This window comes from Callospermophilus lateralis, unplaced genomic scaffold (genome assembly GCF_048772815.1).
Source record: "Callospermophilus lateralis isolate mCalLat2 unplaced genomic scaffold, mCalLat2.hap1 Scaffold_103, whole genome shotgun sequence".
Lineage (NCBI taxonomy): Eukaryota > Metazoa > Chordata > Mammalia > Rodentia > Sciuridae > Callospermophilus > Callospermophilus lateralis.
In genome coordinates, this window is record NW_027510486.1 from 115,216 (window position 1) to 131,561 (window position 16,346).

Here is a 16,346-nt window from a genome sequence, read left to right on the forward strand (position 1 = left end):
GCGCTCCCTCCGAGCAGTGCTCAGGACCTGGAACCCATCTCGACAAGCATCGGCACATCCAATCTTAGCAGCTTAAAACATCATGTTTCCTGGGTTGCCAGGTCCTTGGCTGAATCCACCCATGCCCACGTCAGCAGCCATGCCCCAGGGCCTCATCTGGGGGGGGATCATGATGTTCTGTTGGGGTCCCATCATGCCCTGCATGGACATCATCATTCCTGGGGAGCCCACAGGCCTGGGGTGTGTGTACAGCCCAGCAGGCCCCCGATCCTTGCCAGGAATCATGCCCACGGCAGCAGCTGGATTGCTCATCAGGGTGGGCTGGCCGGGAAATGTAGATTGTGCTGGTGACATCATCCGATGGTGAGGTCCCATCATGCCTTGCTGGAGAAAGGCTGGTGGTCTCACTGGGTTGTGGCCTGGCAAGGATGGAGCCGTACCAAGAGGGATGTCCGGAGTTCCTACTGGCCCTGGACCTCCCATGCCAGGTAATGCTAGTCCCATTCTGGGGGCTTGATCACCCATCATCCCCTGCATGTGCGAAAAACCAGGTCCAGGACCCTGGGGCTGTTTACGGCCTGGGACTTCCCCTTGAGGGAAATATTTCAGAGTCTGGCTAGGTTTCTCAGATGGAATAATGTGGGACAGATCAAACTCGGGAATCCCGGTGGCTCCAGGACGGATGACCTCCTGCAGATCTGGGTCTGTAAACACTGAAGGCATGCTGTTCCCCAGGACAGTGAAGGAGTCGGGACCCCCTGGGCCTCCAGGTTTGCAGAGTGCTGCATCTGCTGAAATTGGCGGCAGGTTGCTGGGGCGGCCGAGGGGGCCATCTCCTGGGAAACCCATCCCTCCTGGAAAACTGCCTTATCCTCCACTGGGGCCATTGTGAGGGAATGGGACTTGCTGCGGAGGAGACTGCACTGAAGGGAAGCCCTGGGGGAAACCCATCCATCCTTGAGGTACCATCGGAGGCTCCTGGGACCCATGCCCCATGACAGGGTTGTGTGACATCAAGCCAGGCCCCATTGGGACCCCATGAGGAGGTATGTTGGGTCCCATAGCATTTGGTGAGGGCATCTGACTGGAGTGAGAAAGTGGCTGGGTCATTCCCATTGGGCTGAGGGTTGGCATCGGAACCACGGGGTTTGGACCTGAAATTCGAGGATTCTGTGTATTAATGCCCATTCCTAGAAAAATAAAGATATCAAAGGAATCAACTCAATTAAAAGCAACTCAGAAAAACTAATAAATCAAATTAACAAAAAAAGTTATCTGGTGGGAAAACAAAATCTCTGCCATCAAAGACTGAAACATATTTGGGGGGCGTCTGACCCACGCATATGACATGACTGTGCAGAAGACAGCAAGGGAAAAATTCTATGTTAATAAGCAAACAGTGTTGTCGTCTTCACTGGAGACAATTTAACACAGGAAGAAAATAATCTGCCTGAACGACTGAAGTACGGCCCTTTGTGGAGATGGAGGATTATTGATTCCACAAGTCCAATGGTCAGGAATTATAACAAAGAACCCAAACGAGTCTTTTTTTCCAACTGACACCTGGCATTATTTTATGTTGCCTTCCCAAGAGACCATTTAACTCCAGGTTAAAAGACACATCAAGGCAATGACAGTGATGACGTTTAATGGAAAAGGGGAAGTGTCCTGTCTGCCAGTGTCTGGGATGTCTAAACTTCTGGCCTCCCTCTGGACAGTCACTGAGGGCGGCAGGGATGGCGTCTGTCCCTCTCACACAGCGCAGCCTAACCTGGTTAAATGGGATTGCCATCACCTTCACCACTGAAGATCACGCCTGTTTTCTGAGATTAGTGGGGGCAGAGGTGGGAGTGGGTGAAGGAATGAAGGCAGACAGAGCAAACAGTGAAAGGAAGACTTTTATTATGGCCCTAGTTCTAAGAAAGGACTCGTCTAGGAAACAGGGGCTTCCCACTCTCTGGAACCCTGTGGTGGCTGGTGGCTCGAGGGTGCGTTTCCAGGAAACCATGTGAGAGCTAACAACATTCCCATCAGCATGTGAGAAAGAAATGACCTCAGCATGACTGCAGGATGACCCCAAAGGAAAAAGTCCAGAACCCGCCAGGTACACAGAGCAGGGAAGCCCTCTCTCAGCCTCAGAGGAGCTGATGAAGAAGGCCATCCTCCTCTAGTCAGGCACCTCCACTCCACTGAGACTGACTCTGATGGCACATGGCTAACTGTTCAATGTCCACCTGTCTCTAAGAAAACAATTCAGGAAGTCTCTCCCTGGTCAGCACCAGCTCCACACCCGTCTTTTTGGCTTCTTACCTGGCATGTTGTTCATTGACGGCAGGTTGGGAGAACGGGCTGAAGGGGAGTCATCATAAGAGCTGGCCAGTCTTGATGGCATCATGGTACAATGGGGTCGAACTGGGCATTGCGAACTTGGACATTCAAGACATCATAATCCAGAGAGGGTTCTGGGAGAGGGTTGGCTCTGGAGGCATAGTGTAAGGTGTGCTCGAGGGAAGACTTCCAGGGATATTCACAGAGGCAGGCTGGCTGGCTGGCTGTAGGCGGTGGAGGGCCACCTAGGAGAACAAAGCAAAACAAAACAAAGATGGGCAGGGAGTCCACTGGTTCTGAGAGCTACTGAGCCCTATGATAATGAACTGGCAAGGCCAGGAAGGAGACAGATGAGCAGGACAGTGTTATTAGACCAAGGACACGAGTCATCAATCTTCTAGTCAAGCTCTCTGTGTGTGCAGAAGGAAACTGTGGCGTGACATGGAGATGACAGATCAGCAGATGTGAAGACAAAACGCAGCAGGAATACATTAGAAAAATGAGATTACAAACAACCATTTCATTGAAAAGAATGTGAAATATAAATAGAACTCTTTCCCTTCCAGTCACAATTTAGAACTTGATCCAGGTATTAGAACCCCATGAAGCCAGACTAGTGCCCAACCCCAGGACCAGCCATATCACCCTACACAAACTCTTCGTTTCCATGACTGCTACGGGTTAGAAGCTCACATGTAAGACAATGCAAGGAGGTTTGGAGAAACAGTTGGGTCACAGCCTTAACCTAATCAATGAATTAATCCCTGCTGGGACCAACTGAGTAGTAGCTGGAGGCCGGTGGGCTGTGGCTGGAGGAAGTGGTTCGTGAGGAAGTGGCTATGGGGTATGTATTTTTTATCTGGAGTGGGCAGTCTCTCTCTCTCTCTCTCTCTGCTACTGTCTGCCACACTCTTCTGCCATGATGTTCTGCCTCACCTTGAGTCCCTAGGAATGGAGCCAGCCTTCTATGGACAGAGACCTCTGAAACCATGAGCCCTCAAATAAACTTTCCCTCCTAAAGTTGTTGTGGTCAGATCTTTTAGTCACAGAAGCAAAAAAGCTAACTAAAACAATGGCCATGATGCTTGACCTAAGAAGGTCCGAAGCAGCTAGCTATTCCACTGTTTTAATGACCCGCTTACCCCAGAGGAAGACCCTTGGCTTGGCAGGACAGGCCTCCCATCTTGTTCTGGTTCTAGTTTTCTCAGGTGGAGACTGTACCAAAACTAGTACACACCTCAGAGCTCTGGTTCCACCCACAAAGCTACTATCATCAGTGAGGGTCTCTCCCAAGAAGAAAATATGAACAAACTGCAGCTGATCTTAGAAAATGGAGTTTTCTGTGGGCAACTAGTTACAAGAACCAAACAAGTCTTAGAATAGCTTCCCTCTATGTGTGGGACAAGACTCAGTCATAGCCCCTTGAAGTGGGTGGGCCCAGGATTTGAGGAAGTCACATTTCCCCACTGTTAGGACGTTCTATCTCACCAGCCTTGTTCACTGTGCTAAGGTAAGTCACTGTGACAACTGACACACAGCGTCCCACTCCCTTCCTCCTTCCACAGCACCCACCACACACAGACACTTTGTAGGGCTGGGTACTTGTGCAAACGCCTAACGCAGTACTCAGAATGATGCACCTTGCCACGAGTTTTGGCAAAGGCCACTTCCTCTGGTTACACTCAAAGACACCAATTTTCTTAAGCAAAATCAGGGTCTGGCAATCTCCAGGTATGAGTGCGACTGTGAGGATGCTGACATACTGACCTGATTCTACACTTCCCAGCATGGCTGGGGAGGCCATGGTGAAGGGAGCTTTATGGTTTGGAGGAATCCCAGGACTCTGAAGGGGAGGTTTGGGAGAGGAGGTCCTTCCAGGTAATGGGGCAGGAAGTGATGGAGACTTGAGGTGAACAGGCGAAGCAGCAGCAGACCCAAAAACAGGGGGGCACTTAATGGAAGCAGCAGCAGCTGGGCCTGCCAGCATGCCTTCCAGCTGTGACGGAGTCTGGGGGAACTTGAGGTTCCCCGAGGGTAAGCCCAGCATTGGGGACTGGACTAGGTGCATCGTGGGAGACTTCAGAGGGTTGATGCCTGGGGAATGCACCTGGCTGGCTGCCACAGATATATCCAGGGGCTTGCGTCCCAGGCCACGCTGGACGGGGGGAGCTGGGTTGAGGCTGGTGGGGTTACTCGAGGGGTTGAGAGGTAGTGGTGGCATATGACTGAGCCGGCTGTGAGTCCTTTGGTTGGGCCCAATTGATTCTCTGAGATTCCGCAAGCCACTGCCGCTGCCTGGACCCTGAGAAATGGGAAGGAATGGCCTGGGGCCCATGCCATACTCCTGCTGAGGGTGCTCACCAAATGGCAGGGGAACCATCTTCTGCTGGGCAGGCAGCATGTCTGAGCCACCTGGGCGGGACTTCATCCACTCCTCAGGGCCTGCGCCAGCCTCTCTCATCTCCTGAGGTATCATCTGAGTGCTGGGCCCCATGCTGACATTCAGATGCACATCTCCCTTCATCCCACCAGGAACCATCCCAAACTCAAGTTCCCAACCAGGGCCTATCTGTGGAGGCATTCCTTTTGGAAAGTCACCCCTGGAAGGACTCAGCGGGCCCTCGACTGGTATCCGTGGGAAGATGGGATTGTTCCCGGGCTCCATGTGGCGCTGGGAGCTTGGGATCACCCTGTTCACTTCCATGCTGGGCCTGATGCCTTCCATGCCCATCCCTGGGGGGAGACCCAGCTGCTTCTCTGCCAGCTGCTGCTGAAACATCTCTTCAGACAATCCTTGGGGATTTGGGAAGTGCTCCCCTTGGCCAGGACCACTGAAGACACCTTGACCGGGAGGGAAGTTTCGACCATCTGGGATTTTTGGCACATCGTCTGGCCAACTGACTCCAGAGAGGCCTGGTTTAGACGCAGGGTTGGGCACATTTGGCCCTTCCATTTTAGAGTTTATCATTCCTGCAAATCCCGGGAGGCGCATCTGGCTCCCTGGCATGTTGGAATGGGGAGCCATGCCCTGGGGGGCAGAGAATGTGAAATGCTGATTCCATCAGAGAACGTCTCTGCAGCCCCGGGTGCCCAGCCTTCACCAGGAGTCACCTGGTAGGGAGGGGGCGGCCCTCGGCCCACAGCCCTCGGCCCGTGCAGGTGGACCAGCACGTCCTGCAGGGAGCACTGCTGCACCACCACTTGCTCCTGCTTCCTCCGATTCTCCTCGTAGAACTCCTGCTGCAGCTTCAGCCACGCCATCTGCTCAAGGGTCATGTGCTCCAGGTGGTCAGGTCCGATGGGCTCAGACTGGGAGTTCATAGAAGGTGGAACCATTTCATCTGGAGAAAAGGGCACATCTCTATGTCCTTGAGGGCCAAAGGGAGCTCCCACATCTGTCCGGGGCCCAGGACACTTACCCAGGCTTTGGGACTGAGCTATCATGGCCTGGATTGGCCCTTCTGTTTTTTTCTGAGGTCCATCTAATACCCCAGGATTCTGCTGGGGCCCCCCACTCTGTCCTGAAAATTCTTTCTCATCAGGGAAGAGCATATGCTGGATGTCTCTGAGGGTCTGCAAGGAGCGCTCACGGTGCTCCAGCTGCTCCTGAGACAGGCCGTCAGGGTTTTCTCCCAGTGTGGGGGGCTTGCCACTGGACACTGATGGGGGTGGAGGGGCTTTGGGATCTGCCGAAGAGCTACTGCTCCCCTGGGAGACAGGGGTCACTGCTCGATTGTTGGGCGTTGAGTTTGGCCCGGTGCCGTCCGGAGGCAACGGAGTGGAGCTGGCAGGACTGCCTACAGGAGCAATCCGTTTATTCTCCACCCCAGGACTGTCGTGGTCCAGGGGACGTGGGGGTGCCACAGGCTTGGGTGCTGGTGCCGGAATGGGTGGAGTTGGCTGCAGCCTGGTGTTCTGGGAAGAATTCTGGTCCTGGTTGGCTGGATCTGGGGGTTGTTGTGGGAGAGATTTCGGATCATTGTGAAGGGCAGATATCTGTGTATTCTGAAGATAAATGAGATTGTTTATATCATTGGTAAACTGAACGGAGGGGCAATTAAAAGAGCAAGATATGTTATAAAGGATTTGTCCCAGTGACATAACTCTATACTGACACTTGATTCTGAAATTATTTACGTACAACCCTTCTTTGGACATAGAGATGTTTCGATTTTTTTTTAAACCTTACTGTCCAATGGCATCCTCTTTCCCTTCTTGAAGATCGGGTTCCAATAACTGTATAAGCATGCCAGGGGAGAGCCACTCTGCCAAAGAGAATACATCTGAGTGTCTATTTCGAGGAACAGGTTTGATATCACATGTCTACTATGTGTTTTTGATTCAGGTAAAAGATTAGTTCCTTGGTATGTGGGAGGCTACACCTAACACCTTTTTCTTTTTCCTGGAAGTACAATAGGGTATGCAGACTTATCGTCATCAATCAAAAGGTCTGATGCTTCACTTGTAGCTCTGTGCTCTGCCAGCTGGATACAGCGGGAGGCCACTCCATGTCACATCCCCTCCGGTAGGGTGATGACTGAAGTGTTCCCCTCCTTGAGTTTCCAGGGGCCTCACATCTATGGTTTCTGTTTTTAGTTTGTGATCACTGATTCCATATCTGATAAGAATTTGTACATTAACTGTAGTAGGATAATCTGCAGGAAGGAAGCGTTTGCACACAAGTCTGAGGTGATCTAGCTCGTGGTGTCCCTTGATCTGTTCCTTCCAATGGACAGCAGGCTGCCCTTTTTAACTTATTAAGTACTACTGCTAAACTGAGTCCTGGATAAAAGCTCCCTTACCTACAATTGGTGACACAGACACTACGACTGTCTGGAAGAAGGATGTACATGTTCTAGGTCTCAACTTTAGCACAGCTGAGACTTCAGAGGGTTAAGAAGGGCCTAGTCTACAAACTTTCTCAGTTATTTTTCACCAGCCGTCAGTGACCCTCCTAATCCCTTTCTGGTGTTCATTTGTTCCTACTTGTTCATTTAATCCATTCTGTATTCCTAAACCCACAAGGCTCTTAACTTACCTCCCCACTTACTCTCTGGAATGTTTACCTTTGGGTAAATCTGCACATGAATTATTATGTGTATCTACGTATATGAAGAATTTATATTTCATATAAGCAAAAACATCTTTGAGTATTTATACTCTGTAAAAAAATATATACACAAATGTTTCATTTGGAAGTACTGATGCACATTTTTCTGTAGATAGATTTGTATGGGTAAAATCAGCTCAATCTGTTTGACTCTGCACAATTCCACTTTTGCAACTCCTCAACCGAAGCATGGAGGTCACCCGAATTTTCCTTGTCGTGCCGTTTCAGGTTTGGTTTGGTTGGCCAGGTTAGAGGTGGGGTCAGTTTTAATAAAGCAATTACAGTCAAGGAAACTGTTTCTCACTACCCCTTTCGTTTCAGATTTGGAGCAATGGATCATTACTAATTCCCTCCTTAACTCCAATTCTGATTACATTTTAGCACCAGAGAAGGTGGAGGTGACAACTGTATTAAGAACTACCATTAAGTCAATAAAGCTCGACTGGGTTGCAAGGTACCCAGTGGTCCCCCAGACAACAAGCATTTTAAATATAACGATATTCACTCTCCATCTGAGTAGTGCAGATAACCTGGGAAATATAAAATCCCTCAGTTGAGGAAAGCTCAAGCTCTGCTATGTCCACAGAGATGGAGATTTCTTTGATACACAAAGTAGACAAGATGGCACCGATTTTATCTGGAATTATAACTTTGCTTACTGTCATTTAACTTTCCCATGATTAAGACTCATACCAGTATTAGAGTTCATGCTCTCTGAACACAGGGACTGTATCTTGAGCTTCTTAGCACTCCCCACAGCATCTGGTGCAATGCCTGGACAGTGCCAGACACCAGAAATGTCATTTGGTTCAATTTAATCAACCATATGCATTAAAATAAACACTGCATATTTTTTCTTCAACTAATTCAAGAATGTTATTTTTTAAAAAATCTGCTCTACATATAGATTGAATTTAGATTTTCCTAGAGATGGTGACCCTGAGATATCTGTGTAACTCCTCTTTTGTTTAGCACCTTCTTCCCCTCACTCGTCATCAGTTTACCAGCATCTGATAGAAAGGCACAGTGTGACATGCCTAAGGTCCCACAATACCAGGGTCACACTAGATATCCAGAATACAGCTCCTTGTCAATCACCACCCGATCCTGGGCAGTCACTGTGGACCCACTTCTCAACCACATACCAGAGGGGCTGTGCTTCTGTCTGCCTTGCTGCTGGAGATGTTCTGGATGTGGAAAGAGACGATGGTCTCAACCTGGCCCTTCAACACGGCTTCAGCAGCTCTGCAGAGACAATATGGAAAACATGCTAGGCCATGACTCTGTCTCTCTCACTGTGACCCCAACTGGACCCCACTCTGGACCTCTAAGGGAGTGGAAGGAGAAGCACCAAGAACCACCAGAGATATTGGATAAGAAGAAACCAAGGGGCCAGGGGAGGCTCAGTGGTGGAGCGCAGCCTGCCATGTGTGAGGCTCTGGGCTCAAGTCTCAGCACCATATGTAAGTAAGTAAATCAACGACTAAAAAATAAATTTAAGAACAGAAGAAGAAACTAAGGGAAACATTTTATTATCATCAAACACCTGAAACTAAAAGACAGCCATGAATGTACCCCAAAAGAGGCACCAAAAAAACCAAAAAACAAAACCCCAAACTTTCTTCTTCTTAATGAACCTACTATTAAGGTATTTTATAGAAGATCCTAGTTCAAAATCCCAAACTGAGAAGTGTGAACACTAAAATCTCAAAAACACCCAGGGATAGGGAAAGTTTAAGTTTGTTAAGATTCACTTTTTATCTTAAGTGAAAAAGAAAAGAAAAAAAAGTGCACACAGGGTATTTTTGACGAATAAATGAATAAAAATCGATTCAGCCATTCACTCAGAACATATATAGCAAGACGTTCATGGTAGCTATGTTTAAATTCCAGAGGTTTTTCTTTTTAGTGTTTTTTTTTTAATTTTAATTATTTGACTATAGATATTTACTACTTGGGGCATTTAAAAATAATAATAAGCAAATTGTAGAAAAAGTGTTTATTATACAATCATTCTTCTATGTTTAAAAAAGGTAGATGTGTATATTTGTATTAGCACAAAAAAATTCTGAAAGAAAAGTCAAGGAAGTATTATCAGTGGTTGCCTCTGGGGAGTAAGATGGGGAAGGATTTACATTTTATTTTATCTCTTTTTGTACTGTCAACTTTACATGATACAAGAGGGAAAAAATCAATCTGCAAGGGGAAGGGGAATAAGAATTAAGGTCCCCTCTCCCCACACACATAAGTGACGTTTAACAGCAAGACAGTGCCATCTACTTACTTATTGGCCATCTCAGTAGAAAACACATACACCACTTTGGCTGGAGTCTTCTGAGCAGGTGTGGGCTCTGGGGCAGTAGCTTGGCCATGGGAAGGGGTGGAAGACCTGGGGACTGTGGCAGTTGATGGGGTCATGGAGTGTGGTGTGTGCTGGGAATCCTGGGACTTTATATGGTCAGCAGAATTACATTCTAAAAGAATAAAAGACTCATTATCATGGAAAGACTGAGACTCTTTTTTTTTCTGCCAGCATTTACAGCATCACAACACAAACCCACCTTGAGAATTTCAAGAAGAAATTATCTTGTTAAGAGGAAACCTTCTTTCTGCTTATAAAATTTCAAACACTCTTCTCCCTATATGACTCATTACAAAGCACCCTCCCTCCTCATTTCTGTAAATAGAATACATCCTTCAGATATCAGTATAACTGTCCCTCCCTCCTGGTAACAGTTTTCAAACTTCTTGGACTTGCCTAGATGCCCCAGCTAATGGAACTCATAGTCCCCTAACTTCTTTTACTTCAGCATTCATGAAATTTCATTGTTTATTTAACGATCAGCTTCTAGATACACTCAAATCCTTAAGGACGGCTACTCCGTCTATCTTATTGACCATGGTACCCCTAGCATCCGCATAGTGCTGGCCCTCATAGTAGGCCTCCAAAACTTAAGGAGGCCTTCCAACACCTGAGGAAGGAAGGAAAGGAACGAAAAGAAAAGAAAGGAATAGAGGTAGGGAGGAAAGAAAGGGGGAACAATCACCCAGGTTTTCTTTTTTTTTCTCACAATTTTGGGACTTGAACCTAGGGCCTCTGAATGCTAGGCAAACGCTCTACCCTGAACTAAAACCCCAGGCCTTTTATTTTTCATTTTGAGTCTCCAGGCCAAAGACATGCATAAAAATGTGGGCAGCCCTGTGAGGTATCCCGTCAAACTATGTGCATCCCCCCGGGCAGCACTCAACAAGGTGGTTCCAGACTAGGCTCCAGTGAGTAGAAAAGTGAGAAGGAACAGTTCCATTACACATCACTAAATGGCCCAGGCTGGCCTTGAACTGATAATCCTCCTGCCTCAGGCTCCAGGATAGCTGGGATAACCATGAGGCCAGCTTTTGCTGCACCTGGCAAGGTTTTCCATTTTTCTTATGGGTTCCAGTTCTTGAAAACTAACTTCACATTCTGGCCTACAGTTAGATTTTTGTTCTTACACTAGGAGGAAAAAAACCTAAAATCACATATCATACCCCTTTCTGGCTGACTCCACTTTGGTACCTGCCAAATCTCTACCACATCTGGTAGTCCCTCATTCCTGCCACAGTGAAATCAGCTGTGACAAGTCTAGAGTACTGTCAGGGCCACCAAGGCTTCCCCTTGTGTCTGCAAGCCTAGCAAAGTGGCAACCAGAGAGTACAAACCCAAGCCCAGGGAGACTACTCGGATGGAGAACAGGAGGGGATGCCACTTGCAGAGAGGCTGGAGCTACTGACTGGAAACTGAAGGAGAATCAGCACAGAGGCCAAAGACATGCATTAAAATGTGGCCAGCCCTGTGAGGTACCCTGTCAAACTATGTGCAACCCCCCGGGCAGCACTCAACAAGGTGGTTCCAGACTAGGCTCCAGTGAGTAGAAAAGTGAGAAAGAACAGTTCCATTACACCCTGGGAGAACTCCTGAATCTGACTCCTGTTCTCCCCACTTGACCGAGCTGGCCTTTCTGGCCTCCAGCCCATGTCAGAGGCTTTCCCTCAGGATACCGACTTCCCTCTGAGTCTCAGGGATCTTACAGACATACCTTTCATGTCAGAGTCATCGTTTGGAGTCCCAGGATCTCTCTGATCAAAGGAGTCGGGGGAAACACTTCGCTCCCTTTTCCCCTTGCCCTTGGCACCATTTCCACCCCCATTCTTCAGCCCCATGCTCCCACCTGGGCCAGGGAGTGCTTTAGGGGTATGGCCCCCACTCTTGGAGTCACAGGGGGATGGCTGGGATTGGCTGGCTGAGGCCCCCTGTTTACCCTGATTTGAGAATTTGGAATCCAGCTGGGGGTTTCCAGATGGGGACATCACTGTAGGGGGACGGACCATCACCTCCTGCTTTGACTTAGGGCTACTAGAAGAAACAAATAACAAAAGGAAATAAGACACCAGGCACAGGAGCAGCAATTTCTTCAGTGGGTCCAGGAAACCCTAAGGACTAAATAACCACCCCATGTTGCACCTCAGCCACTTGCTCGTTCCCATTTCAGAGCCATCCACAGAGGAGGACTGAACACAGTGGACTGCCAGGTCTCAGGAACCCTGGTCACATGGGGACCCATCTCTAGGCCTTCTGTCAATAAAGGACAAAGGTTTCTATGTATATAGGGAAGTGACTCTCACACGGAGACTAGTTTAGAGTCAACAAACATGCACCCCCAGCCTGGTGACAGACAGCTGTGAGGACAGGCCAGCTTCCCTGCTGGGAAATGTGGACAGTCCCAGAGAGCAAGAGGGAAACCCACTGGTGCCTGGAAGCTTAGGGAGATCCTCCAGGACGCGAATCCCTCCCAACAGTGCATTTTACCAAAACAGGGTAGACCAACCACTGCCCCAGTGTGGGAAGGAAAGGCTCCTTTCAAAATGAAACTCAAGAACTGGGTAGCAGAGGGAAAGCTGGCATGGGACTGGGGCAACCTCAGGCCCTCACCTTGCCAAGTTTAGCAACTGTCCTGTTGGTCTTTGTATGCGAGTTTTGGCAAGGTGTGCAGTGGTAAAGAGGAGAGGTCCGAGAACGATGAGTAAAGAATACTACAGGGAAACTACATAAGCTTTGTCATTAGCCCGGTGACTCTTCTGTTCCTATTTACTATTCCATTTCCCTTTCTTTCCCATTTGGGTGTCATCTCTTTCTAACCCAACACACCGTATCATCAGTAAGTGTCTGTGGTGCACCAGGAATCCCCAAGGGGCCGTGGGGAGTGGCCCTTGTCCTCACCTCTGTGTGTTTCCTGATGGAGAGTTCCTCACTTTAGGGTTACTGGAATGCATTGATTGAAATCCTGAGCTTGCAGTCACAAACAGGGACGGGCTCACCGAGTTCCTCTCAGGCTATCGCAGAAGCAGCTGCTGGGAGCAGCAGCAGTTGCCCACTGCTTGCTTGGCGTGTCCCTTAGCACTGACCACTTGTACACCTTTTTCCTCTTTGTTTTTCTCTGCTGGGGAAGTGGGTCCTTTCTCCTTGCAGCTCCCGCATTCTCTGGGTGTGTGCCTCCTGCTGCCAAAGGAAAATCTCGCATCTCCAGGGCACTCTACAAGAAAAGAACACCCCAAAATGGTGAGACATAACATAACACGGAAACATAAAACCACATCACAACAGGATCAAGAGGAAAGCACCAGCCAACAAAGAGCCAGCAAGATCATCCCTCAGCTTCCAGCAGAGTTAAAAGAAAGGGCAACACTCCTATCCTGGCCACAGGCTCTGGTGCTGAAGTAGCTGAAGAGTGACTAAGACCTTATCCCAGCACACAACCTCCCACCCAAGCAGCAAGAACTAGGCATCTGTAAGCAGAGGAGAAATGAAGTTTAATCTTTAGCCATTTAGTTTCCTTCACATTTCTCTACTTCTGAATACAAAATCCTCAAAAACATTTTATTCTTTTTTTCCTTCTAAAACAATGCTTTGAAACCACTGGGAAGTGCAGATCCATTGACTCTCTGCTATTTTAGCTCTGGTGGCGAAACAATGGCACCAAAATGTAACAAACCCACCCCAATTTCAAACCACAAATCCAATGAATCTATGCTTATTTTCTTAGGGCCTCAAGGGCGAGGAGACATGAAAGGAGGTACTTCTGAAAACAAATATTGAGCCAATACTAAATACAATCAGTTCTGTTCCTGATTTCCATGATCTTTCTATTAAATTATGCCAAATATGTGTCTTGTGTTCTCACTGCTTAATGACAGGGACTTTAGGCATGGGTAAGCAAGGGAATTATCCATAATTCTGAAGGTAAAAGAACATCTTTGAAGTCTAATATATTTTTTCAGCCAATCTGCAAGGCTAATGTGCAGCATAAAGGTCAAGTAAATATTCCCAAACCTAGCTAGAGAATAAATGAGAAAGCCCTTTATTTAGGGAAGCCCAGACTGGCTAAGGGAAAATCCAGGTATACCCTGAGTCAGTCCCTCCCCTCCCTCCCCTTCTGCTACTGGTGTCTTACTTCAGAAAACAAGACTGAAGGGGGAGGTTATTAAGTGCAGGATTAGTAGCTGAAGAATCAAAACGTGTCACAAACAGCTCAGGTGTTGCAGCTTACATGTGTTTCCAGAGTTGAAAACTGGACTAATACTGGGAGGGTCAGTTATTTTCTAGGTTTTGGCAGTATGATCAATGCCAAGTGTCTATTTTGTCATTTAGAAATTTTTACAGTTCCAACCACTTTACCTGGGACACAGAAGGAATTCATGGAAGTTCTGAATATACACACTTTTTAAATAGAGAAGACAGGAAAAAGAACTATAACAAAACATAGGGAATGTTGCTAGGCTAAACATTTTGTTTTTAATTTAAGGTTATATTTCATCCCTATCACATTTCAGCCTTTTTGCTTTTCCAGTTTAAACTATAAAATGGATTGTGTTTGTCCAATCTGACAGAGAATCATAAAGCATTCTGTAACTCCCCAACAAACATCAGCAACCTCTGGTAGGGAGGAAGCAGCAAATGCATCCGCACAGACAAGGCTATTCCAAACCCTATACCTCAGGAAAGAAAAGCATTACCCCTGTACAGGGCCTGTAGCTCCTGTTCCCTCCCATCTGTGTCACACACTGACCACTCCATGTGCGTATTTTACCCCTGTGTGAACGCTGTGTCTCTGAAGACAACCCCCTGTTTCAAGGTCTTTGGTTTTTCTATAACACTCAGCACAACACACTAAGAGGGTTGGGTCTTCTGTGACTTACTTGGCTTCTCACTGATTGGAAACACCCAGGATTTGTGTTGCAATCTCTTTCCAAAGCAATGCAAAACATATTACAAATATCAAATCTCTATTAATCTGCCACGAATTTATGAGCTGGTAGCACAGACTCTTTCTAGTAATAATGCTGTGACCACAAAACACTTTTATTTTCAAAGTACTTCTACATATAGTTCCTTATTCTCTTATCACCCCAAGCTCTAGGCCTTCTGACAGTAAGAACAAATGAGCAAAATTCTCATCTTTTTGTGTGGGATGGCAGGGGGTGCCAGGAATTGAACCTAGGGACACTAAACCACTGAGCCAAATCTCCAACCCTTTTTATATTTATTTTGAGTTGCTTAGGGGGCCTCACTAAATTGCTGAGGCTGACTTTGAACTTGTGATCCTCCTGCCTCAGCCTCCCGAGTGATGGGACTACAGGCGTGCACCATGACGCCCAGCTCATCTAGATTCTGCCAGGGATCCCTTCCTTCTTGAAAATGACCTCATTTGGTTTCCCTCGTTTTCTCCTAGTGCTCCAGTCATTCTATGCCTGCTTCCCTGAGGCCTCTTCTCCACTCAGGCTCTAAAGCCCCAAGCTCCTCAGGAGTCTCTGTGGGCCCTGGCTGTGCTCATCCTGAAGTCCTCTCCATGCCGTCAGCTCCCAGATCCCCATGGCTCAGCCTCCAGCTGCAACTGCACCCACCCATACACTGCACACTTCCCCAGACAGTTCCAACCTGACAGGATCAAACATGAGTTCTTGTCTCTGTGTAGTCTTCCTCCCAAACGACTTTCCTTCGGTTTCCCACACTTTAGTAAATGTCTCCTTTATCCACTCAGTTGCTCATGTCAGAAATCTGGGAGTCACTCTTGACACTTGACACTCTGCTAACCCCGACGTCAAGTTTGCACATTTTTGTTTAAAGAATGAAGTCCCAGCTTGTTTCTTCTTCAGAGAAGGAAGGTTCCTTAAAACCAGGAATCTACACGGGAGTCTGCATCACATTCTTCTCACAGCACCCTGCGTTTTTCCGTGTTTATGATCACATGTTTGATCATGTGATCATCTGTGTGACATTCATCTCTAACAGCACCAGAAGCTCCCTGAAGGTGGGGACGGAGACCGACCTGTTCATCCCTCTACTTCCAGAACTTACTACAATGGCATGAAAATACTGGTTTCATCCACCCAGAAAATGATACCAACATGGAGAAGAAATATCTGCATTCTCACACTCACTATAGCATTTACAATAGCCACGATGTGGAATCAACTCAAGTATCTGTCAGCGGATGAACAGTTAAAGAAAGTACGTTACATTCATGCACACCCTCTGGAATACTATTTGACCTTAAAAAAAGATTGAAATCCTGTCATCTACAACATAGATGAAACCAGAGAACATTACTTTAAGTGAAATAAGCCAAGCACAGAAAGACAAATACTGCATGACCTCACACACAGAACTGGAAAAAGTTGAACTCAAAGAAGTAAATAGTAGGATGGTGCTTACTGAGGGACAGGAGGTGAAGAGGGGAGTTGGGTGATACAGAGGGGAAAAGGTCCGTGAAGCAAAGCCCAAACTTCCTCAAGACCACCTCTCAAAGCCAGGCCTGTGCCCCAGTGCTCTCTCCACCAGTGTACTCACCGAAACCCCCGGTCACGACACTGC

The 16,346-nt window shown here is 47.6% G+C and overlaps 1 pseudogene; it reads right to left on the reverse strand.

Annotated features, from left to right (window-relative positions):
• Positions 1-72: 72 nt before the first annotated feature.
• On the reverse strand, positions 73-12,748 carry LOC143389304 (B-cell CLL/lymphoma 9 protein-like; annotated as a pseudogene).
• Between the last annotated feature and the right edge of the window lie 3,598 nt (positions 12,749-16,346).